The 24241-nt window shown below is 45.0% G+C and overlaps 1 long non-coding RNA gene across 1 annotated transcript in view; it reads right to left on the bottom strand.

Moving 5' to 3' along the window:
• Positions 1–23778, bottom strand: part of LOC129626641 (uncharacterized) — a 39812-nt gene extending 16034 nt beyond the window's left edge. Inside the window, exons 1-2 of the long non-coding RNA XR_008702108.1 lie at positions 20782–23778; positions 16637–16816 (exon numbers count right to left, since the gene is read on the bottom strand). This is a non-coding gene — a long non-coding RNA (uncharacterized LOC129626641). The remainder of the gene's footprint in view (positions 1–16636; positions 16817–20781) is intronic.
• Between the last annotated feature and the right edge of the window lie 463 nt (positions 23779–24241).

A 24241-nucleotide genomic window follows, 5' to 3' on the forward strand; every position in this document is an offset into this window, starting at 1 on the left:
AGGGGAACAGGGATGGGGGAAGAGAAAAATGGTTAAAGAGGGTCAATTGTATGGTGACAGAAACTAAACCTTTGATGAGCATGCTATAGTCTATATAGAAGTTAAAATATAATATTGTACACATCAAACATATAAAATGTTATAAACCAATTAAAAAAAAAAGACAACCAAGTAACTCGTTTTAAGCAATACTGCTTCTTGATTTTTTTTTTTTTTTTGGTAGAAATTTCTCTTAGCAAGAAAGAAATTGGGGTGGGGAGGTTGGTACATGGGAGACTCTATTTCTAAATCAGACTTCCTTGGAATTTTATTTTCTCTTATCTGAGGGATTTTGTGTTTTAATGTAGGGTCAGAGGGCAGATTAAATATAGTATATTTCAATCATAGCTCATTTAAAGCATGTGTCAAGACTGACTTTTGCAGGGGATAGAGCACTCATGGTTGAAGAAAAACCACAGCAGGGGAGCTGCTCAGAAAATGCTGAGCTCCTTCCATCTGTTCTCAGGTCACAGAGTTGGACCCTGCAGTCTGGGACAGGTCTAAGATGTTCTGAGACAAACACTTTGGAGGTTTCAGTCATGACTTCATCAACCTCACTTTAGTATCATTTGGAAGCCTACATTTTTTTGTGTGTTCCCATCTCTCCTCATCCAATCCCTTCTTTATTTATATGCCATAAATACAGAATCTGAGAAAGGACAGAACTAGTCACATCCGTTTTCTTCTGATTCTTCCCAGAACTGGGATGGAGTTTCATGTCTTGCTGTTGCCTCCCTTGCCAATTCTATATGTGATTTTGATGTACTTTCATCATTAATTGTTTCTTGGTAGAACAAGATTTTCTGTTTTTACAATTTCCTTGAAAAATGACTAAGAGAAATGGGCTATGGATCTTCACCTTTTCTTCCCTTCAGAATATTTTTCAAAGACTCAAATATCCATCCTCGTATTCTCGTCAGTAATTGGAAACCCTCTTGAAAGTTAGCTTGGTGGAGAGATAAGCAAGGCATTGGTTCCTGCAATTTCTAGGCCCATGGAAAAAAAAACTCAGCCACACCAGGGACTATTTACACAGGCTGGAGGCAGAGAGAGATGAGAAGCATAGTTCTGCAAAAAGGGGTTTCATGTTAGGAAAAGTAAAGACCAGCATGAATTAGGCTGTAAGTCAGAGCAGAAAAGCAACCCAGTCCACTTCAGCCTCGAAGGAGAAATCAGACCAAAAGAAGGCCACACTGAGATTTCCCAGGGGTGCAGGTTTGATCCTTGGCTGGAGAGCTAAGATCTCACATGCCTCCTGGCCAAAAAGCCAAAACATAAAACAGAAGCAATATTGTAATAAATTCAACAAAGACTTTTTAAAAAAAATGGTCCACATCAAAAACAAGTCTTAAAAAAAAGGTCATACCAGGATGGAGCCAGAAACACATGAGGATTAAGGATGTCTGTTTTGGACAGGGGCAACTTGGGTTTGAACCAGCTGTGACACTGTATTAACCACAAGTGACTTAGGCTCTCTCTGCTTTAATTCCTTACATGTGAAATGGTGGAAAAAGCACTGCTTCATTCAACAAGTGTTAATGAATACCTAGTATACATCAGGCACCCTTCTCAATGCTGGAAGGTGGGGAGGGGACAATGGAGGGCAAAACGTTTGTGATCACTGCTCTTGGGGAGTTTACATCCCAGGGAGGAGTGATGAGAACACAGAACAACAGAGGATGATTTCTGTAACAAATGCTATAAAGAAAACCAAACAGGATGATGCGACAGAAATCGGTGGGAGAAAGAGGGCAGTGAAACATTAGAACAAACAGGTGGCTGATGGATGAAGGATGAAAACAAACCAGCCACGTGAAGATGAGGAGAAGCACATTCAGGCAGAACTTGCTTTCAGAGGGCATTCCATAAGGACTCAATGAGATAAAGTGTGGAAAATCTTAGTGCAGCACCAGACACAACAAATGGAAGTTACTCAACAAACGGAGGCAACCATTATGATTCAGAGGCCTTGGGGAAATTCCCCAAGTCGGGGCATGAGGAAGCTGGGTGAGGGAATGACAAGGGCATCAGGGAGGAAACTGAAGCCAAAGGGTTGACAGTGTATCCTCAGCCATGCAGGCCAGATGGAACAAAGGAGTCAGGGGAGGCCCGTGAAGGGCACCAGGACTAACTGCAGAGCTCAGCCCCATCCAGAAGGGGCAGCTGGGCACACTCCACTTCCCTCAGTTGCCCTCATCCCTGTGACTCATCCTTCTGGTCTGCACACAGCAGGACTCTCAGCTCACCCTACCCATGCAGCTCCCGTCCTATACCTGGGAGGCCTCTGTCCCATCTGGTCTGGACGCTTGGACAGGAGGTGGGCAAACAAGTCAGACAGCATCTGCCTAATCTCCTATTTTATAGATAAGGAAGCTGGGGCCCAGGGAGGTGATAAGATACTAATGGGAATCACAGCTCCTCTCTCAAACTTGACTACAGCTTGTGCCTCCCTCAGTCAAGGAGGTTGTCTTTTTCCACCTTGGCTCTCCCTGTGTCTGTCCTATAGCTCAAGGGATGGCATGAACAGAGCAGCAGGGATGGGGGGTCACCTGCCCAGCCAACCAACCCTGGTTATCCATGAGGTCACTGGTGCCACAGTGAACTATCCCCCACACCCAGAGATTGAAGCTCCAGGGCACCTAGTTTTCAGATCTGTGAGAAGAATCTTCTGGCAGGTCATGGGGATGGTGAGGAGACCATGATACCATTATCAACCATTATCATAATGGTTGATAATACCATTATGGTATTATCAACATCGAGGGTACTCATTGAGCAGGCCATGTACATAGCAGGGCAGGATGGTGGGGACCAGCAGTAGAAAACAGATCTGGTCAAAGGAACAATTCAATCATCCAAAGAGTATTAATGGTACCACCTCAAACACAGAGCTGCAGGGACTTCCATGGTGGTCCAGTGGTTAAGCATCCACCTCCCAATACAGAGAAGGCAGGTTTGAACCCTGGTTGGGGAGCTAAGATCCCACATGCAGCAGGGCAGCTAAGCCCAGGCATCAAAACTAGAGAAGCCCATGCGCTGCAACGATGAGCCGGCACCACAATGAAGACCCGGTGCAACCAAAATTTAAAAATTAAAAAACAAAAACACGGAACTACAGAAGGCAAGAGAAATAGTGACATTCCCTTCCATTTGAAAACCGCTTTCTTGTCCCATCCAGATGGCTTACAGAGGAGACAACCACAGACCAAGGAGGTTAACTCAGATGTTGTGATCCCCCATGCCCTGCTCTCATGAAGTCAAAGCCCATGATACTGGAGTAGGCCTTCCATGGATGAGGAACACAAGGTTCCCATCCATGAGACCATGAGGCAACAGCACCACACACACAGGCCCACTCCAAGACGACCTGCTGGTCAGGGCTCCAGACTTCTGAACCACTTATACTTCCTGGATGACACCACGCACTTTTCATCTGCAGACTTTGTAAATACTCTTTCCTTTGCCTGAAATCCTATTCCTCGTGTCTCTCCCCAACATGAACCTCATTTGCCTGGCTAAATCTTATTTATTTTGTCACAACGTAAATATCACTTCCTCCAGGAAGTCTTCAGGCTTCCCTGATAGCTCAGACCGTAAAGAATCCATCTACAATGCAGGAGACCTGGGTTCAATTCCCAGGTTGGGAAGACCCCCTGGAGAAAGGAATGGCAACCCACTCCAGTATTCTTGCCTGGAGAATCCCCATGGACAGAGGAGCCTGGCAGGCTACAGTTCATGGGGTCGCAAAGAGTCGGACATGACTGAGCAATTAACACAACCACAAGCAACCAGGAGGTCTTCTCTGACACTCATGGTTGGTCCCCCATCCATGTGCCTCCCTGGTACCAGATGCCTCTGAGAGCACTCACCAACCACACTGTCGTGCAATGGCTTGATTGTGTTTCTGTTGCATTATGGTACACTACATTCCATGATGGCACAGGCTATGTCGTATTTGCTGGTATATCCGTTGGCCTCGACAACCACTTGACCAGTGGTCATCTACAGAATCATGAACAAGAGCAGAGCCCTGCCCTCTCAGGGCTCACAGTGTGGACGCTCACAGCCCAGGATGTCTATTCCACAGCACACTCACCCTGAGAGCCCCAGGCCTCTTATGGCTGTCTCGCTCCCTCTTTTAGGAATTTCTACCCTCCCTCATCGTCAACAACTCCATGTTAGTCAGATGGGATCTGGACAATGCCAACCCGCTCCAGAGCCAGCCAGCTCCTCGCTGCAGACTGGGCACCAGTCCATCAGATTTTCTCCCCTCCACTGGCATGAGAGGCCCAAAAGCAGCCAGAAAATCAGCCTTGGGAATATTTGGCCTTTCCAGGCCCTTGGGATTAGAGTATAAAACTCTGGTCCAAGGAGACAAGCTAACCACCATTTCCCCTATTGATTGGTGGGAACTCCTTGCATTCATTTAGCTACCTGGACCCACTAGTTTCTCTCTCTCTCATTCTCCCAGTCTTATCACCATTTGTAGATTAACTTCTATTTTTGGTGGCAAGTCTATGTATAGGCTATATATGTATATATATGTATATATAGGCTATGGTGCACCTTTTGGGGTGTCTGCTGGGTCAGGAAGATCCCCTAGAGAAGGAATAGCAACCCACTCCAGTATTCTTGCCTGGAGAATCCCCTGGACAGAGGACCCTGGCAGGCTATAATCCACAGGGTCTCAAAGAGTTGGAAATGACTGAAGTGACTTAGCATGCACACACGCTTAGTTTATATGACTCCTTAAGCTCAGAAGGTAAAGAATCTGCCTCCAATGCAGGAGAACCAGATTCAATCCCTGGGTCAGAAAGATCCCCTGGAGTAGGAAATGGCAACCTACTCCAGTATGCTTGCCTGGGAAATCCCGTGGACAGAGGAGTCTGGTGGGCTACAGTCCATGAGGTTGCAAAGAGTCGGACACAACTGAGCAACTGAGCACACACACACTGTTACGGGGCATGCTGAAAACTCACACCTCTCCCACCCCAAAAAATGGAGAGTGACCTGAACAGTCTGAAGCATGACCTAGGTTCATTAGCACAGAGAGAAGAGTTCAAATATCAGGGAAAATGAACAGAGGTAAGCCTGAAAGAGGAGTGAAGATGGCTGGACAGGGGTAGAACTAAGAACAATTCTCTTTGGCCACCTGACATAGAATACCAGGAACATAGGAGGCAGAAAGCCAAACAAGGGTACCCCCAAAGTCTTGCATGAAAGCCAGAGAAAGATGTGCACCAGTGGATCCAGCAGCGGTGTGCTGGCCAATGCTTAACAACCACTCTCAGGGGAAAGCCCTGGTCGCTAGCGCGTGCCCATTTCTGGAGTGTAAATACTCCCACCATGGCTAGTTTCAAGTTACCAGTAGCAGAGCTGGGAAGAAATGCTCACAACTTGCACTCTTGAACCAGCCCTAACATTCTCCTGGCCAACCAGGTAACCTGAGTGGGTTTTACAGTCTGGGCATCCAGGAACCCTACATGCTTAACATTCACACTTAATCTTTGCCATATATATTAATAATAATTAATAGCACTACCTGTGAATTAACATTCTACATGTGGGGGGTGGAGGGAAGGTCATTTGTACTCTACCCTCCCTGCCTCCCCAGGAACGTGAATCCCAAAGAGGATGTGTCTGGACGGCTGGAGAAGCTACCAAAAGTCATGGAGAATATTTGGGCAGGGAGGAGAGATGAGGTTGCTCGTGTTGACAGTGGAACTTTGGAAAAAGAACAAAGATGCTTAAAAGGGGAATTCTTTTTAAGTTTTGCTTTGTAGTATGCATTATCATCCTCCAGATTTCCCCCAAGTAATCTTGAGTAAAGTCGGCATTTTTTTTTTTTTTTCACTAAAACTTTTGGAATTCAATTTGATCTGAGGAGGGATCCAGTAAGGTGCTGAGTTTGGTCTCAAAGTGGGTACAGGGTGAGAAGGGGCTGCGCAAAGGGGCCCAGTCACATTAAGAGCAGATGGAAAATAACAGTAGTAGCACATAACAATAACATAATAATACCAACACTGCTTGCTGAGCACCAACCACATGTCTGGCTCTGCTCCACTCGCTTTATGAATATTAACATATTTCATCTCACAACATCCCTGTGTGGTAGGAACTCTACAGATCAGCAACTGGTTTGAGCCCAAACAGGCTGGTAGCAAAGCCCAAGCTCAACTGATTATTATACTACCTCTCTGGGTAGTATATGGAACACAGTGTATATTTTAATTTTTTTGTTCATTCTATTCTTTTTTAGAACAGGAGAAATATTAATAACCTCAGATATGCAGATGACACCACCCTTAATGCAGAAAGAGAAGAAGAACTAAAGAGCCTCCTGATGAAAGGGAAAGAGGAGAGTGAAAAAGTTGGCTTAAAACTCATCATTCAAAAACCTAAGATTAGGGCATCTGGTCCCATCACTTCATGGCAAATAGATGGGGAAACAATGGAAACAGGGACAGACTTCATTTTCTTGAGCTCCAAGATCACTGCAGATGGTGACTGCAGTCATGAAATTAAAAGATACTTGCTGCTTGGAAGAAAAGCTATGACAAAACTAGTCAGCATATTAAAAAGCAGAGACGTTACTTTGCTGACAAAGGTCCGTCTAGTCAAAGCTATGGTTTTTCCAGTAGTCATGTATGGATGTGAGAGTTGGACCACAAAGAAAGCTGAGCACCAAAGAATTGATGCTTTTGAACTGTGGTGTTAGTGAAGATTCTTGAGAGTCCCTTGGACTGCAAGGAGATCAAACCAGTCAATCCTAAAAAAAATCTACCTTGAATATTTGTTGGAAGGACTGATACTGAAACTGAAGCTCCTATACTTTGGCCACCTGATACGAAGAACTGACTCATTGGAAAAGACCCTGATGCTGGGAAAGATTGGGGGCCAGAGGAGAAGGGGACAACAGAGGATGAGATGGCTGGATGGCATCATAAACTTGATGGGCAAGAGTTTGAGCAAACTCTGGGAGTTGGTGATGGTCAGGGAAGCCTGGCGTGCTGTAGTCCATGGGATCGCAAAGAGCTGGATACAACTGAGTGACTGAACCGAACTCTTTTTTACTGAAGACTAGTTTATTTACAATATTATATTAGTTTCAGGTGTATAACATAGCTGTTCAATACTTTTGTAGATTATTCTCCATTTAAAGTTATTATAAAATATTGACTATATGCCGTACAGTGTATATTTTTAGAGAAATTGTCTATATTTCAATACAGAACCCCTTAGAGCTCTGTGGTTAGGATGTCTGATCAGATATTCCCAGGAGAGGGACTTCTCTGGTGGTCCAGTGGCTGAGACTCTGTGCTCCTAATGCTGGGGGTCCAGGTTCAATCCCTGGTCAGGGACCTGGATCCCACATGCCACAACCAAGAGTTCACATGCTGCTACTAAATACCCCACGTGCTGCGGTGAAGATCGAGGGTCCAATGTGCCACAACTAACAGCCGGCACAGCCAAATTAAAAGAAAAAAAAATATATATATATATATATATATTCCCAGGAAAGCTAGAAACCTAATGTACCCTTTGGTAAGCATTCCTTTGAAGAGAAAATGAGACCTTTATATGGACTGTAAGGGAGAGAGGGGGTTTCAGTTATCAATCACAGCGCTGGATACCATCTCTCTGAGGCTCCTGAAATCACTGCAGAAATGCATTGTGCACCAGCTGCATACAATTCAGTTCAACAGACATTATTAAGCACCCTTTGAGGGCTACTCTGTGCACCGCACCCAGCCAGAGGGGCAGGGCCAGGAGCGGCGTGGAGAAGCAGGTACACCCTCACCTCTGTGACGGGAGAGGGACGTGCCTGCGTGCGAGGCAACTAAGTGAGTGAGGCTCATTACGTGACATTGGCATCATGCGAAACTTCATGGGATGATAAAGTCGGGGCTCGTCTTCGAGGGATTCCAGTAGGGTACAGGTGAAGGGAGAGTGAGGGAGTTCCAGGGAAGGTGGTGGGGGGAGCCCGAAAAGTGCAGGGGTGGCACAGACAAGGGAAAGAGTGGGACCATGAGCCTGAGGAGGAAGCTTCAGGCACGGAAATCAGATGCTGTTCTCCGGAGTTCACAGTCTTCTCCACGTTATTATTATCTTTTAATTGAAATGTTCTTAATTGTTTTTGTTGTTGTTTGGCTGTGCCATTCAGCATGTGGTATCTTAGCTCCCCAAGGATCGAACCAGGGATCGAACTCTCACCCCCTGCCTTGGAAACTCAAGAGTCCTAACCACTAGACCACCAAGGAAGTCCCTCTCCACATGATTTTATAATTTAAATATGAGATGAAGAGGTTAAAGTTATCATGAAAGCATAAAAGATCAACAGGACTATGTTCATCCTGACCAAATAAAGAGCACCTTAAAACAGAATGAAACATAATAATACTTCACTAACCTTAACTCATGATGATGAATAATGAACCAGCTGGTCAGGCTTAAAATTTCCAAGGCAGAGCAGAGTTACTGTGTGCAGGTCAGTATCTAAGTACCTCCAGCCCTTTCCCCTGCTCCTCCCTCTCAATTTTTCCATCCTTCCCCCAGTTCAGATCTTAAAGCCCCACAACTCTGAATTCCTTCCCTTTGGTCCTCTCCAGGTTGCACTTTCCTGATCGTATCTTTTCTATCAAAAAATCATGTCTTTTCTATCAAAAAATCATGTCTTTCCTATTTTCTGTGTTCCAGGCCCTTGCAGTCTGAGATAGCCCTAACTGGAGCCCAGGTGATAATAAGAGATCATAAAAATTATGATCTTCAACTGGGAAAATATTAGCTTCAGAATCAAAAGTGCAGGAAATGGGAGAATGTCAGACCACTAAGAGAGAGCAGGGCAGGGTCTTCTAATTCCTTTCAAATCATACCCAATAGGAGACTCTCTCTTCTACCTACAGGGCTGGCACTGTTTGGGGAAATTGCTTTAGGAAACCAACAGCCAGATTTCATAGAAGAAAAGGCAGACCATGGCTACAGAGTGTCCTCTCTACCCTCTTGTGCCCTGGTCCCTGTTTTCCTTCCACCCCCTCCCCCTGCCGAGGAAACACAGAGATGTTTTTGGAATGTAATTCTAGATAACTCAGGCTATCTATCAAGTTACATTTCATCTGGCAGTCCAGACCGGCTGGATGAGCCAGCATAAAAAGAGACCAGAGGTGGAGGAGGGAGGAAAAAGCCATGGGGGAGAGCAGGGTAAAAAAGAAGGTGATGACAAGAGGAGCTTATAGAAGCAAAGACCTGGAAATCTGGACCCAGCAAGTTCAGCTTCTGAGCCCAGTGTCCATCTGAAGGCCAAGGGCACTGCCAACAGTCCTATGGGCATCTCCAGCATTTCCTAATTGCCTTGGCCAGAGTCCACTGCAACTTATATCTCTGGACATTTCAGTGTTTACAGAGCCCTTCCCAGAAAGACAGCCTCCCCATGGCCCTGTGACAAAGACTACTGCTATTAATATACCCATTGCACAGATGAATAAATTGAGGCTGAGCAATCCAGTGATTCACCCAAGTTTGCTCAGTGAGTGAGAAAGGAAATTGGGGCTTCACTCCAGCTCTTCTCATTCACGAGCTCCCACCTTCTCCTTCTTCTCCATTACTATAACGACTACTTAGAATTTCTATAGATTCTATTTAGCTGATGTCCTCATATCTACTATGAACCAGTACCTGGTAGTAGCCAGTGTCATAGGAAATATAGAAATGAGGGGATAGAGAATTCTCTTCTTCCCTCAAGTTACAAGGCTGAGAGATTTTGAAATAATGGTAAAGAGCCTTCTGGCCAATGTGCTTTCAAACACGACCTCTCCTTCAGAACTTCACCCTACAACCACTCATTCAATAAATGTTTATTGGGTACTTGATCTGTGCCAGGCCCTTCCTAGATGCTGAGGTTACAATGGGGACTGTTAAGGCCATTGCTCTGTATGGATGTGAGAGGTGGACCATAAAGAAGGCCAAAGAATTGATGCTTTCAAACTGTGGTGCTTCAGAAGACTCTTGAGAGTCACTTGGAGAGCAAAGAAATCAAGTCAATCAATCATAAAAGAAACCAACCCTGAATATTCATTGAAAGGACTGATGCTGAAGCTGTAGCTCCAATACTTTGGCCACCGGATGTGAAGACCCGACTTGTCAGAAAAGACCCTGATACTGGGAAAGATTGAAGTGGGGAGGAGGCAACAGACAATGAGGTAGTTGAATGGCATCACTGACTCAGTGGACATGAGTTTTAGCAAACTCCGGGAGGTAGTGAAGAACAGGGAAGCCTGGCATGCTGCAACCATGGGGTTGCAAAGAGTCTGACACGACTTACTGACTGAACAACAACTCATGAAGATTAGATTCTAATGGCAAGGGACAAGTAAGAAACCAAGAAAATAAACAAGTGTGTGCCAAAAGAAAAACAGATGCAAATAGAGCTTCTCTTGGACAAAAACAAGCTCAGATCATATGAATGTCAGGCTGAGTTTCACAAATCAGCCTCCAATCTTCTAAATTAATACCAAGTTGGTTCTCTATTTACCAGATCCTATAAAAATAAGTCCCCTTATTACAAAACCACAGAAAACACCATATGAGAGCCCTGGTCAAAAGTCAAACCAGGAAAGACAGCTGCAAGACCCAAGGAAAGATGTAGCTGCTGATAAACCACAGCCTCATCTTCAAGGCAGGAATAGATGTGAAGCCTGAGAAAAGGGCAGATTCATTCACGCTGGAATGATCTGGGAAGATGACATTATCATTATGTCTTCAGGGTCGAATTGGAGACTCTTGTATATCAAAATTAAATTATTCACTTACAGTATCACACAGAAAGGCTTCAGTTTCCAGGATGTCCATATGTGTTTGTTCACATGTGACTTTTATATTTCAAAAGATAATACCTTCAGAAAGTAGCCAAGCCCACCCCATACAGTGGGGCATTTGACACCCACTGTGCTTGTTTGGCAATTAACCACACACTGTCCATGAACTTGAACCGCTGTGTTACATTGTTCATAATCTCTTCCAGGGTTGGACTTCTCATGCAATGATGATTCATCTACCAGCTGGGATTTATAGGGATCACCTCTCACCCTTGGGGCTTCCCAGGTGGCTCAGTACAATGCAGGAGACACAGGCAGACCCAAGTTCAATTCCTGGGTCAGGAAGATCCCCTGGAGAAGGGCACCCCAATATTCCTGCCTGGAGAATCCCATGGACAGAGGAGCCTGGCGGGCTACTGTCCATGGGGTGGCAGAGTCAGACACGACTGAAGCAACTGAGCATGCACCTCTCACCTTTGTGCTGTTTTAACCTTGCACTATAATATAGCCTTCATGTAGTCCACAATGTGTCAAATTCCTGCTATGTGCTGGGCACTGCATTAGACATTGGGGAGGGTAGACTTCTGGGAGATGTCAGTCGATAGAGACAAACTCTAGCCATCACCCAAATGAGTCTATAGTTAGATATTCCAGACTAAACAAGCAAAAGGAAGGGAAAGAGTTCAACCCAATGATAATGGATCACATTTAGGAAATATTATCTGGACTGGAGGGAAGGAAAGTGATTCCCTATGAAAGTGGCACTGGAGCTGAGAAGGAGAGCGGAGGAAGAAGGCAGGAAGGCCCTGGGCGGGAGGAACAGCAAGTCAACATGTGCACCGTGCAAAAGTTTGCATGGTCGACAAACTGGGACCACAGCAGAGACAGGACCAGGAGCTAGAAGGGAGCAAGGCAAGAAACTTGGATGCATCTTTGCAGAACTTTCCTTAAAGGCAAGGAGAAGCCCTTGAGGTGTATGCTGTGTCATAGGGTTTGCACATCAAAAAGGTCTCCTACCTCCTAGGTGGAGCAGCCTTCTCTAAACACTGGATTATACTTCCTTAAGAGTAAAAATGTTTTATGTAATTTTATGTGTTGTATATTTGTATATTCATATATATTGTATAGTTTGTATACATTATCAAACATACAGATATAGAAGTTTTTAAAGGGAACTAAGAAATAGTTTTCAAAGTCTTGTCTTGGCAAAATGCTGGTAACTGTTGAAGCAGAGTAGTAGGTACATGGAGTTTCATTACTATATTTTTTTTCAGTATATGCTTGAAAATGAGCACAAAGAAAAGATTTTCTTGAAAATTATGATGATGACTATGTATTATCATTAATCAATATCTCAAAGCACAATGTACACTTAGGGTGAGGTTTGTTACCAACAACAATAGATGTTGCCCGTATTTCATGTGATATATTTTTGGGGCCATGCTGTGGGGTAAGTGAGATCTTAGTTCCCCTAAGAGGGAGCAAAACTTTGCCCCTTGCATTGGGGCACAGAGTCTTAACTGCTGGGCTGCCAGGGAAGTCCCTTCATGTGATATTTTTGACCACTCTGAATTCGGGGGCCAACCTGGTGTCTGACTTGATTAGATCCAAAGACTTGATCATTGTCGTTACAGATTCAAGGAGATGTCATGGCTCAGTCACTAGCCTTTTACTCCCTCTTGCTTTCTGGAGGTATTCAATATACAGCTATGAGGCAGGAATTCTTTTAAGTTGCTTGTCCATTTTCTGAAAGCTCATTTAATTAAAGTTACTTAATGGAATCCATAAACGGCTTCTCCTGGAGAAGATGCAAGATGCAGCACATTCTAAGACACTGAGAACAAATGGGCAAGGGAACTTGAATAGACTTTGCCAAAGATGGCATACAGATGCCAACCGGTATGTAAAAAGATGCTCAGCTTCACAAATCAGGAAATGCAAGTCAAAACCACAGGGAGAGATCACCTCACACCTGTTAGGATGGCTATGATCAGAAAAATGAAAGTAACAAGGGTTGGTGAGGATGCAGAGAAAAGGAAACCCTCGTACACCACTTGTGGGAATGCAAATTTGGACAGTCACTATGAAAAACAGTATGGAGGTCCCTCAATAAATTAAAAAACTACCATATGATCCAGCAATTCTACCTCTGGAATATATCCAGAAGTATATCCAAATGAAATGAATTAAGGATCTCAAAGAGGTATCCACACCCCCATGCTCACTGCAGCATTATTCCCTATAACTGAGATATGGAGACAAACGTCCACTGATGGATGAATGGATGAGGAAAGTGTGGCACCCTTATTACAGTGGCATATTATTCAGTCTTTTTTTTAAAAAGGAGGAAATCCTGCCATTTGCAACAACATTAATGGACCTAGAAGAATTATGTTAAGTGAAATAAACCAGATGCAGAAAGACAAATATTTCATGATCTCACTTATATATGGAATATAAATAGTCAGTCATAGAAACAGTTGAATGGTGTTTACCAGGAGCTAGAGAACGGGGAGAGGTTGGTCAAGGGTACAAAGTTTCAGTGATGCAAGATGATGCAAGATGAATCAGTTCTAGAGATCCCATCTATACAACAATGTGACTATAAAATATTATACAGTATACTTGAAATTGCTAAGAGGGTACATTTTAAGGGTTCTCACCACAAAAAAAGGGTAGCCCAATGAGATGATGGATATGTTAATTAGCTGATTGTTGTGAATATTCACAATGTATATGTACATAAAATCATCAAACTGTACACATTAAATATGTACAACTTGTAATCATCAATAAATCTGGGAAAAAAAACCCAACAAGCAGAAAACCATGAGGGCATCCTTGAGCCCTGCATGTTCTGGAGCCGCCAGTATGCCTGTCAAACCAAAATCACAAGACTGTCTGGTACAAGGATTGGGGCAAGGAGCCTGGGTAAAGCCACTTGTTGAATATAAGTAAAATTTTATTCCTAATACTAATACAAAGAAAAGTTCTAGTATCTTCTGCCTGCACCCCAGTGGATCACATGGTACGCAAAGTTTTGGAGACTCTGCAATAAAGACTAGACAAGAAGGATCCAGCAAGGACATAGAGGAGGCCACTTCAGTATGGAATGGAGGGAGGATGGGGTGACAACGGCAATAATGGAGGGATAAAGATGGATTCAAGAGATATTTATAAGTATACCAATGCCAGATTAAAATGGGGATGGAGCAGAAGAAGGACACAGAAGCACTTCTGGGTTTCTGTCTAGCACAGGGTTGTACCTTGTACAAAAATGTATATTGATTCAAGTGTTGAATTAAATTAGCACAGTGTCATAAAACTGAAACTTATTCACATTACTTAAATGAGGTATTCATTATTTACAAAACAAATACTCATAGACTTTGAGAGTGAACTTATGGTTGCCAGGGGAAAGGATGAGGGTAGGGGATAGTTAGGGAGCTGGGGATCAACTTGTACACTGCTGCTATATTTAAAATGGGCAGCCAACAAGGTCCTACTGTACAGCAGAGAACTCTGCTCAAAGTCATACGGAAGCCTGGATGGGAGGGGAGTTTGGGGAGAATGGGGACATGTGTGTGTATGATTGAGTCCCTCTGCTGTCCACCTGAAAGTATCACAACGTTGGTAATCAGCTGCACCCCAATACAAAAAGCTTTCAAATAAATAAATAAATGGGTTGTTCCTACTAATAGTGCTAACATAATAATTTCTCTGTTTGGGTTTTTTAATAGTTCTAGAAAGCGCACCAGGTTTGTACTTAGCTAATCTCACTTGTGGGAAGCTTTTGATTTTGAACCCAGAGCCCAGGCAGAGTTTAGGAGATGACCGTGGACACGCTGCACATTCAAGCCTCTGCAGTGCAGCTCGAATCCCGGGCACCTTGACGCGGTGAGAGGTCAGCCCTTGCCCTCCCAGCACCCAGAACCAGCTTCCCCAACAGAAAGTTCCACGTGAGGACATATAGTCAGGATGACAGGGACATGCCTGTAGGCTGAGCCCCAGGTATGGGCCGAGCAAACCACCACCCCCTCTAGTTTAACCAGAGGGGCTCCAGGAAGCTCAAGCTCCAAAGGCCGCTTCTCTTTCCTATTCACCTGGCACCCTACTTGTGATCCCCTCCTCAGAAATGAATTCCTCTGCATTGAGTATCAGCTCCGAGCCATTCTGAGAGGAGTAAAACAATATCATTGAGCCTTCATATGCGTGGGTTTATCAGATCGCTTTTCTCAGTGGCAAGAAAAGCCCCATTTCACAAGAACCCTGTATGTATGCGTTTGAACAAGCTCCAGAAGTCGGTGATATACAGGGAAGCTGGGCGTGCTGCAGTCCGTGGGGTTGCAAAGAGTTGGACACGACTGAGTGACTGAACTGAACTGAACTGCATGTATGGTAGAGCACAGAAATTAGCATGCAAGATGCCCCACAAATACAACATCTTGCAGTGTCCTTGCCGCATTCCCAGGCTTCAGAGGGTAGGCAGACAGAGGTACCCCTTCCTCCTCACAAGCCAGTTCCCCCACCTAGGGAGATGATGCTGTTCTAGAATACAGAACAATATTGATACTATAGTTAAATTTTTAAAGCTTTAATTTACTAAGCAATTATGTGTACCAGGCCCATGGGGAAAGCACTTTACAGCTAAAATCCCTTTTATGTTTTACCATAAATCCACGAGGTAGCTAACTATGATTGCCTGTATTTAACAGATGGGTAAAGATCAGAGAGGCTAAATAGTTGTGTAATGATGAAGCCAAGATCGTATTCATGATAGCAGCATGTTGCAGATTAAAGAAAACTGCACCAAAAATCAAGAGACTTGAGTTTGAAATCCAGCTTTCCCAGTCAAGGGCTACGTGACTTCGGGTGACCTCAGAGTCTCGGTTTTCTCTTCTGTAAGATGAGAACCCAGTGACCTCTAGGGTGCACCCAGTTCGGACATCCCATGAATCTACTGAGACATAACCCTCCATCCGCCAAGGCTTCCCATCCAAATACACACTTTGTCTTGAAGGCAGTTTAATTAGCCACCCTGTGCCCCAGCTCCAGAGAAGGCAATGGCACCCCACTCCAGTACTCTTGCCTGGAAAATCCCATGGATGGTGGAGCCTGGTGGGCTGCAGTCCCTGGGGTCACTAAGAGTCGGACACGACTGAGCGACTTCTCTTTCACTTTTCACTTTCATGCATTGGAGAAGGAAATGGCAACCCACTCCAGTGTTCTTGCCTGGAGAATCCCAGGGATGGGGGAGCCTGGTGGGCTGCCGTCTATGGGGTCGCACAGAGTCGGACACAACTGAAGTGACTTAGCAGTGCCCCAGCTCAGAGGAGCAGACAATTTTCAGAGAACGGCTAGGAGTTAACAACAGTTGTCTTTCTTCAATTTTTAAATTAAACTGAAAAAAAAAAAAAAAAAAGCTACTGTAGTGCTAATAAGATCAATGCCTGGGCATTCAGCGGGTTGGATGGAAAATATCAACCTGCTGAGTGGACGGGCCAATGGGAGGTAGGCTGACATGTTACAGTTTGTGTTCCTGTAACCAGGGGTGGGAGGCTTAGGGCTTCAGCTGTCCCATCAGCTGTGACCTGTTCATGTTTCTCAACTCTCAGATCTACCCTGCCTCAGGCAGAATTACTTTTCACAAAGACACATAACAGGTGGCCTCGGGTCCCCACATAGCCCTCAGGAAACCCATGGTGACCAGGCCTTGCCGCAAACAACTTTTCAGAAGAGGAAGTGCCTTCCTTTATAATCCGGAGGAGCCTTCATCCAGGACCTACCTCTTGCTGACTCATCTCATGTCAATCTTGATCATCCCACGTAAAGTCCATGAATAAGCTACCCCTGGTGTTGGTCATGAATCTCAGCTTTGCCGTTTATTAAGAACACCTGGGTTGAAATTCCAGCTCTGCCACTTATTAAAAACACCACTTGACACCTCCAAGCCTCAGCCTCCTCACCTGAAAAATGGATTAGAGTACTTTACAGGGTCGTTGACAATATTAAGATTTTACTTACATGGGAACAGATCTAGCCCAGGAGTCACATACATTAAGCACTCAATAAGTATTTGTTAAATCTCAATCACAAGTTGTAAGTCTCCAAGCCTGAAAGTTAAAGATTGTATGTCACTCAGGGGAAAATGATTACAGAATTCTGCAGCCCTCAAAAGCCAATGGAGGGACTTCCCTGGAGGTCCAGTGGTTTAGACTCCGTCTTCCAGTGCAGGGGGTGCAGGGACCTAAGATCCCACAGGCCTCAGGGCCAATAAGCCAAAACATAAAACAGAAGCAATATTGTAACAAATGCAATAAAGGCTTTTTAAAAAGTGGTCTACATCAAAAAAAAAAACAAAACCTTTCTTTAAAAAAGGACATTGGAAATTTAATTCCATTTATTCTGCAAGTATATTCCATATACTTGCTGAATATGCTGACTATGTATTGGGCACAGGTATCAAGGACACAGAAAAGAATGAGACACACAAGAACTTGCTCCCATGGAACTTATTCACTGTGAGCTATTTGAAATTTTATAAAGGTTAAATCTATCTGGGGACCACAGTAACCTATTGAGCTATTAGGCCATTAAGGAAAATCCAGTGTCCAGACTCCACACTTGGCCTCAGCAAAGGGCTCTTGCGACACCCTTCGTGGTGGCCCGATCACAGAGCACATTCCCAGGCTGGAAGAACTATGACTCTGTCCCAGTGTGACATTTCTTATATCCTCGGGTATCCTTTCTGCTGGCCTAAGTGGACAGGCCGCATAGTGAGTATGACATAGCCTCTCTTCCCCCCAGTATGTACCTCAAGACATGACTAGATGATCCACGAGAAAAGAGCTTTTTGTCTTCACAAGTTCAGGAAACAATGCCTTGAACCAAGTTCAACAGGTTTCTTAGCTGCAGGCCTTATCAGAGCCTTTAGTAAGCTGAGGATTATATGCAGCCTTTGACCAAAGCGCTGCTTTGACCATGAAACACTTCTTTATTCCAGGGTAAGTCTGACCTTTCCCGACAAACATTTTCAGACACCCTGGATTCTTGGAAAGCAGTCAGGAGCCCTGAATTCTGCCACTGACTCACTCCGTGGTCTCAAGCAGGGCAGGGTACCTCCCTAGATCTTAGATTCCTCATCCAGAAAATGTGTCTGTGTGTTCAAGACGGGGCAGGAAGGTGATGAGGAGGAGAGGGGAAGCTGGATCACATCACCTCAAAGGTCCCTTTCAGCAGGACCAGTTCATGATATGCAGGGTCACCAAGCGCTCTGGTGTACTAGCTGGCTCATGACTCTGTTGGCCCACAGGTTCCAGAGACCTTTCAACACTCAGCACCCCTGGGTTTGACTGTGACATATTCTTCTTCATTCCAATGACCGTGCCTATTGCCTTCAGTTCTATTAGTGTAGTGTAGGGAAAGTCACTGTCATATCTGACTCTTTTCAACCCCATGGACTGTAGCCTGCCAGGCTCCTCTGTCCATGGGATTTCCCAGGCAAGAATACTGGAGTGGGTTGCCATTTCCTTCTCCAGATGATCTTCCCAACCCAGGGATTGAACCCTGGTCTCCTTCACTGCAGGCAGATTCTTTACCATCTGAGCCACCAGCTTAATGATCAGTTCTATTAACGGCCTCTCTATTCTATGGCCCACTAGTTCTTGAAGAAATTGCTCAAAAGCTTGTGTTAGCAGTCAGGTGGGACCCTGAAGCACCAGGATCAGCGAGAGTTGGTTCTATCCCATCTGAACCATTTCTAGAGGAGCTGGGGAAAACTATGCAAACAGTATGAGCTAGTACTTTATACTGGAATGGGTAGTCTTTCCCTTCTCCAAGGGATCGTCCCAACCCAGGGATCGAACCCAGGTCTCCCACATTGCAAACAGATTCTTTACCAGCTGAGCCACAAGGGAAGCCCTTAACATGATCAACCATGTACAAATCAATGTCTATATTATTTCTGGATCTATATCTACCTACATATACAGATATATCTATATATTACAGATATCTAGATAACTAATATATATATGCTTATATACAGAGTTTCCCTGGTGGCTCAGATGGTAAAGACTCTGTCTGCAATGCGGAAAACCCAGGTTCAATCCCTGGGTCAGGAAGATCCACTGGAGAAGCGAATGGCAACTCACTCCAGTATTCTTGCCTGAAGAATTCCATGAACAGAGGAGCCTGGCAGGCTATAGTCCATGGGGGTCTCAAAGAGTTGGACATGACTGAGCAACTAACACTTTCACTTTCAGACATCTATATCTATTTATTTATCTATCTAAATCACCCATCAAGAGACAGAGAGAGGAGAGCCTAGAAAAAAATCCAATAAATTATTAGCAGTGGTTTTCTCTGGGTCGTGGATAATGTGGGACTGCTATTTTCATTCTTAAACTTTTCTATATTTTTCAAATGTTCATCAATTAGCATATATATTTCTATGATATAATGAAACTAGCCCCTCCCCCCTTTTTAAAAAGTCGCTTAGTGCAGGTCTGGGTATGAAAGAAACCATCCATCAGATTCTGTCAGATTGCCCCAGCTAGAGTCCTCCGCGTTCCTTCTCCCATTACCTTGGCTTGTTTCCCTGAATCCTAATCTCAACACCAGCTCCCAAGCACAGTTTTTAATAGCTCCCCAACTGAGCTCCTGGCATTTCCATGTGACCTCTGGCTCTCGGTTTATGCAGGCCCCAAGGCCTCAGAGTAGCCACATGTATTTGTGCAGGCTGTCCACTGCACAACTCCAGTGTTCACAATTACATAGATGACAACATGTATGGCCCCTCTTGAGTTGTGCGGTGCATAGTCCATACAACCTTACATGGCAGCCCTGCCTGATGCCCTGAGCCATTACTCACAACCATGTAAACATTTGCAGTGAAGTGCTATGCAGAATACAGCATAGCTGGATCTGGGAGGCAGCCATCTAATATATCACAGCATGGGCTCTGAAATCCAACAGCCTTCTTTATACACTGAGTGGCCTCAGACAAATTTTTAAACTTCTCTGGCAGATCATCTTCAGTTCCCTTACCTACCTGTAAAGTGAGCACTAGTATCTACCCACCAGTGTCATTCTGAGGATTCAATGCAGTTAAAATATGAAGCACGTAATCAACCTTCTGTCCCATGGTAAGTGCTCAATAAAAGTTAATTACTGTACGTATGATTTTCCCTGAAGTCACACACAGACACCTAGAGACAAGCTCTTCAATGCTAATTAAAACTTGCATTCTTATTACCTCCATGTGGGTAGGATGGGGGTAGTGGGGGGCGGAGGGAAGTGAGCCAGGGTAAAGATGAGTTCCTTGGGGCCAGACTGGATCATGGGTGCTCACTAAGGTGTTGATGGCAGGGGAGGTGCCCACTGTGGAGGAGGTAAGCCTTCTTGTCTGCCCAGCATCTCTGAAGGATACCCCTCCCCTACGAGCAGCCAGGAGGTTCACATGGGCTGGCTCCCAGCCTCTGAGCTTCAGACAGCGCTGATCAGAATGCTCCTAGGTGGAGCATTGCTTCAGGAAATGGGCAGGTGACCCAAGCCAGGTCAATCGTGTCATTCCTGGTACTTAGACTGGAATTTGAGGAATGATGCTCTTTTTTTTTTTTTCTCAGATAATCAACTCAGAGGACAATGGAAGCTGGGAGGGGCCAATGGCTATCTTCGTCACTGATGAGAAAAGCCTGCCTGGTGCTGAAGCCAGTGCAGAGATGAGCAAGAATGTATAATGGGGCGAGGTGGGTGGGGTGGGGAAGAGACAGAGAGGCACAGGGCACCTCAAGTCATGCCCACAGCCCAAGAGCCACCCATGGACTTTCAATGCTCCCGAACCAAAACATTCCCTCTGCGCTTTCCTTTTTCCTTAAACTGATCTGAGTTTGCAGCCAAGTACCTTGGCTAATATGCTCAAGAAATATACCTGTTGGGGCAAGTCACAACTTCCCAGAGCCCTGGAGCGTCTCCTGCATCCCAGCTCTTCAACACTCGGACACTAAGCCAATGAGAAGGACCCAGGAGGCCCTCCAGTTTCTCTGTGCCCTAACAGACCCTCAAACACCTGGCCTCTCTCAACCTAGCTCAGCCCAAAGGCATGTAGACCTTGCCAAGTCGTTTACTTTGCCTGGGAAACCCCCATGCAACCAGGGGTCCTTCCTGGTTGCTTGACTTCTCTTTTCTTTCTGCATTTGCTGGGAATGCTAACAAACAGTCTGGCAGGAATCGGAGACAGGCATAGCTCCTGCAGGGCATCCATATGGAAATCCATGGCTGCGGAAGAAAGAGGGAAAGGACCACTTTCTTTCTCTGAGTGACAGCTGCGAGAACCTATAGTTCATTCCTTTCTCCCACAGCCCCATCCCATGCACAGCTTTCCTGGTCTGAGTCCCTCCCTGCCATCCAGCTCTTGGCTCAGCTCCAAGCAAAAGACACTCCTGTAAATGTAACCTGGGGACTTCCCTGGTGGTCCAGTGATTGAGAATCTGCCTTACAATGCAGGGAACTTGGATTCGATCCCTGGTCTGGCAACTAAGATTCCACATGTATACACACCGCAACTACTGAGCCCACGTGCCTCAGAGAGAAGCCCATGTGCTGCAACTAACACCCCATGCAGGCAAATAAATAATGCATACAGTAATTACTCAAATGTAACCAGAAGCAGGGAATCCAGCATGGAGGAGGAGTTTAGAAGAAACAGCCATCCCCAGCCAGCTGAGGCCAGAATTAGAGCCCTTCTGAGTTGCCACAAGGAGCAAGGGAAGTGAAGAGGTTTACAAAGCACCTGTGGAACTGCTTTGCTATTGTAAGTGTCTCGTTTCAAAATTCCCTGCCAATAGTGTGCCTGGTTGGCTCATGGGAGCAGCCGTGAGCATACCCTCCCAGGTTTAAACATCTATTAATACCAGCCCTCCTTACCTTTCCCCAGGTAGATGGGGCAGGAGAGCTATTAGACCCATCTGGGTTCTGGTGTCGTTAAAGAAATTGGCACCCTCCTAGGTCATCCATTAAATGAGAAATTAATCCTCATATTCTTGACTTGTACTTTGACTAAAATTGCCTGTGAAGTCATCATAATCACTGCCACAACCATTGCTTCCCCTGTACCAGACACGCCACTAAACCTAACGACAACCTGCTAGGAGGTTTATTATCCCCGGTTTACAAGTTAGTTGCCCAGGAACTTGCTTACAAGAAGGTATGTGCCCCAGAAGAGCTCAGTTCCAATGAATCAGTCAATAAATAAAATTTTCTGAGCAATTAACTTGAACAGCTGTCAACCTCCGACAGGTGGGTTCATCCCTGCTCCCCATGGAGCACCACCACCTTTATTATATTCTTCCATGTGACTTGGTTCCGAGAAAAGTCACATGTTGACACATCAGTTGAAGAACACTGGAGTTTTAGAAAGACCCAGTTCTTCAAGAGAAAGAAGGTCGGGGATTAAATTCTGGCTCTGCCACTTAACTAGCTATTTACCTTTGAATGAGTTAACTCACCAAGCTGAGCTTCAGTTTGCCCACATGAAAAATGGAGCTCAGAATACCTATCTCTCTGGGGTTGTGTAGGGATTAGAGATATCTGTAAAGTGCCTCACAGTGAATATAAAGAAAGTGCCTGGTTTTATTACTAGTTAGGTGCTATAATTGGTTGATCTGGAGCAGAGTGATGGGCTTGATGAATGGGAGAATGGTGAGAGCAGAGAACCCACTGAAAGAAGGCCCAGGAGAGGGGGCTGATGGGGACCGGATGGCCAGTGGGACGGGAGTCACCAGACAGCAAGGTGCAAGGGACAGAGAGGTTGCAGAGTGGACCAGAAACTGTGCAAGAAGTGAGTGCCATGGAAGACAAATGGCTCCACCGCCACCATGCCAAGGACGCCATGGCCTGGAGCCCAAGAGCTGGCTGGAGGCAGAACCCCCACAGGACCTCCCTTCCAGAAGGACCACTTGTCTAGATGCTGAGTAGAACCAAGACCCTTGAATCGACTTCCTGTGCAAAGGGGTAGAGCCTCAAGAAAGTTCACTTGCTCTTCCATTAACAGATAAACAGCCCCTCTGTTTATAAACAGCCCCTCTCCCCCTTCCTATTCCCCCCATCGCTCTCCCAGAGGCTGAGTGGAAACACTCCCCAGAGCCTCCTCTCTCTGCAAAGCCATGGAAAGGAGACTTTTAAAAAGCAAATATTCAGCTTCATAAACATGTCATAAATCCATAACCAGTTCTCCACGTTCTTCGTGTTTTTATGCGGTGCATCTAATATCTATCTACCCTTTGACTTTGAGCCCACATTTTTGGGTCCAGGTTTCTAGGAAATGTCTGTTCACAGGAGATCTTATTGCCATTTATTACTTTTGTGTGGACAGGGCAGTTGCTGCTTTTTTATTTATCTCCAAGAAAAATGCATTCCTTGTGGCACTCAGACAAAACATGATATTAGATATATTTTTTCTTTTTCAGAAGAAGTTGCTTCTACTTCTGGTAAGAGATTGTCTAACCTGAATCTCCCGGAGGCCGCTTGCCTTCATGGTTTCAGGGTGGTTCTCCCTGCGTGGGAACCTATACCTATTTCCTTCTCTCAGAACAAATGTGCTTGAGACAAGCACCTCCTGATGCCCATTTCCTTCTCTCAGAACAAATGTGCTTGAGACAAGCACCTCCTGATGCCCAGCAAGCTCCTTACAAATTCTATCCATAAATAGGCATAAACCACCAAATGAGAGGGCAGCCAACTCGATTAACCAGTATTCAATCAACTGGAACTCTTGGTTAACCAAAACTTTGAATTTGACTTCAAAGGAAAAGACTAAGAACATGGAGGAAAGAAGCTAATACTAGAGAGTTAGCTTTAGAAACAACCCCCTTCCGTGGCACGTCCCTGCCGGTCCAGTGGTTAAGACTTCGCCTTGCAATGCAGGAGGTAAAGGTTTGATCCCTGTGTCGGGGATCCTTGCCTCGTGGCCAAAAAAACAAAACATAAAACAAATAATATTGTATCAAATTCAATAAAGACTTTTTAAATGGTCCACATCAGAAAAGAAACCCCATTCCAGTAGCTGTGATTATTAATATTATATTATTACTACTTATGCTATCTAGAGAAAGAAATGGCAACCCACTGCATTATTCTTGCCTGAGAAATCCCATGGACAGAGGAGCCCGGCGGGCCCCAGTCCACAGGTTTGCAGAGTCAGACACGACTGCGCGACTAACATTAATATTATAGCCAGTACTTACCAGGAGCTCATGGGGTGCCAGATACCAGGCTAAGTAGTGCACATTACTGTCTAATTCCATCCTCACAACAACCTTTGAAGAAGTACCCTCTTCATCCCCATTTTACAGATAGAAAGCTGAGGCTCAGCATGGTTAAATTACTTGCGC

This window comes from Bubalus kerabau, chromosome 14, assembly GCF_029407905.1.
Source record: "Bubalus kerabau isolate K-KA32 ecotype Philippines breed swamp buffalo chromosome 14, PCC_UOA_SB_1v2, whole genome shotgun sequence".
Taxonomy (NCBI): Eukaryota; Metazoa; Chordata; class Mammalia; order Artiodactyla; family Bovidae; genus Bubalus; species Bubalus kerabau.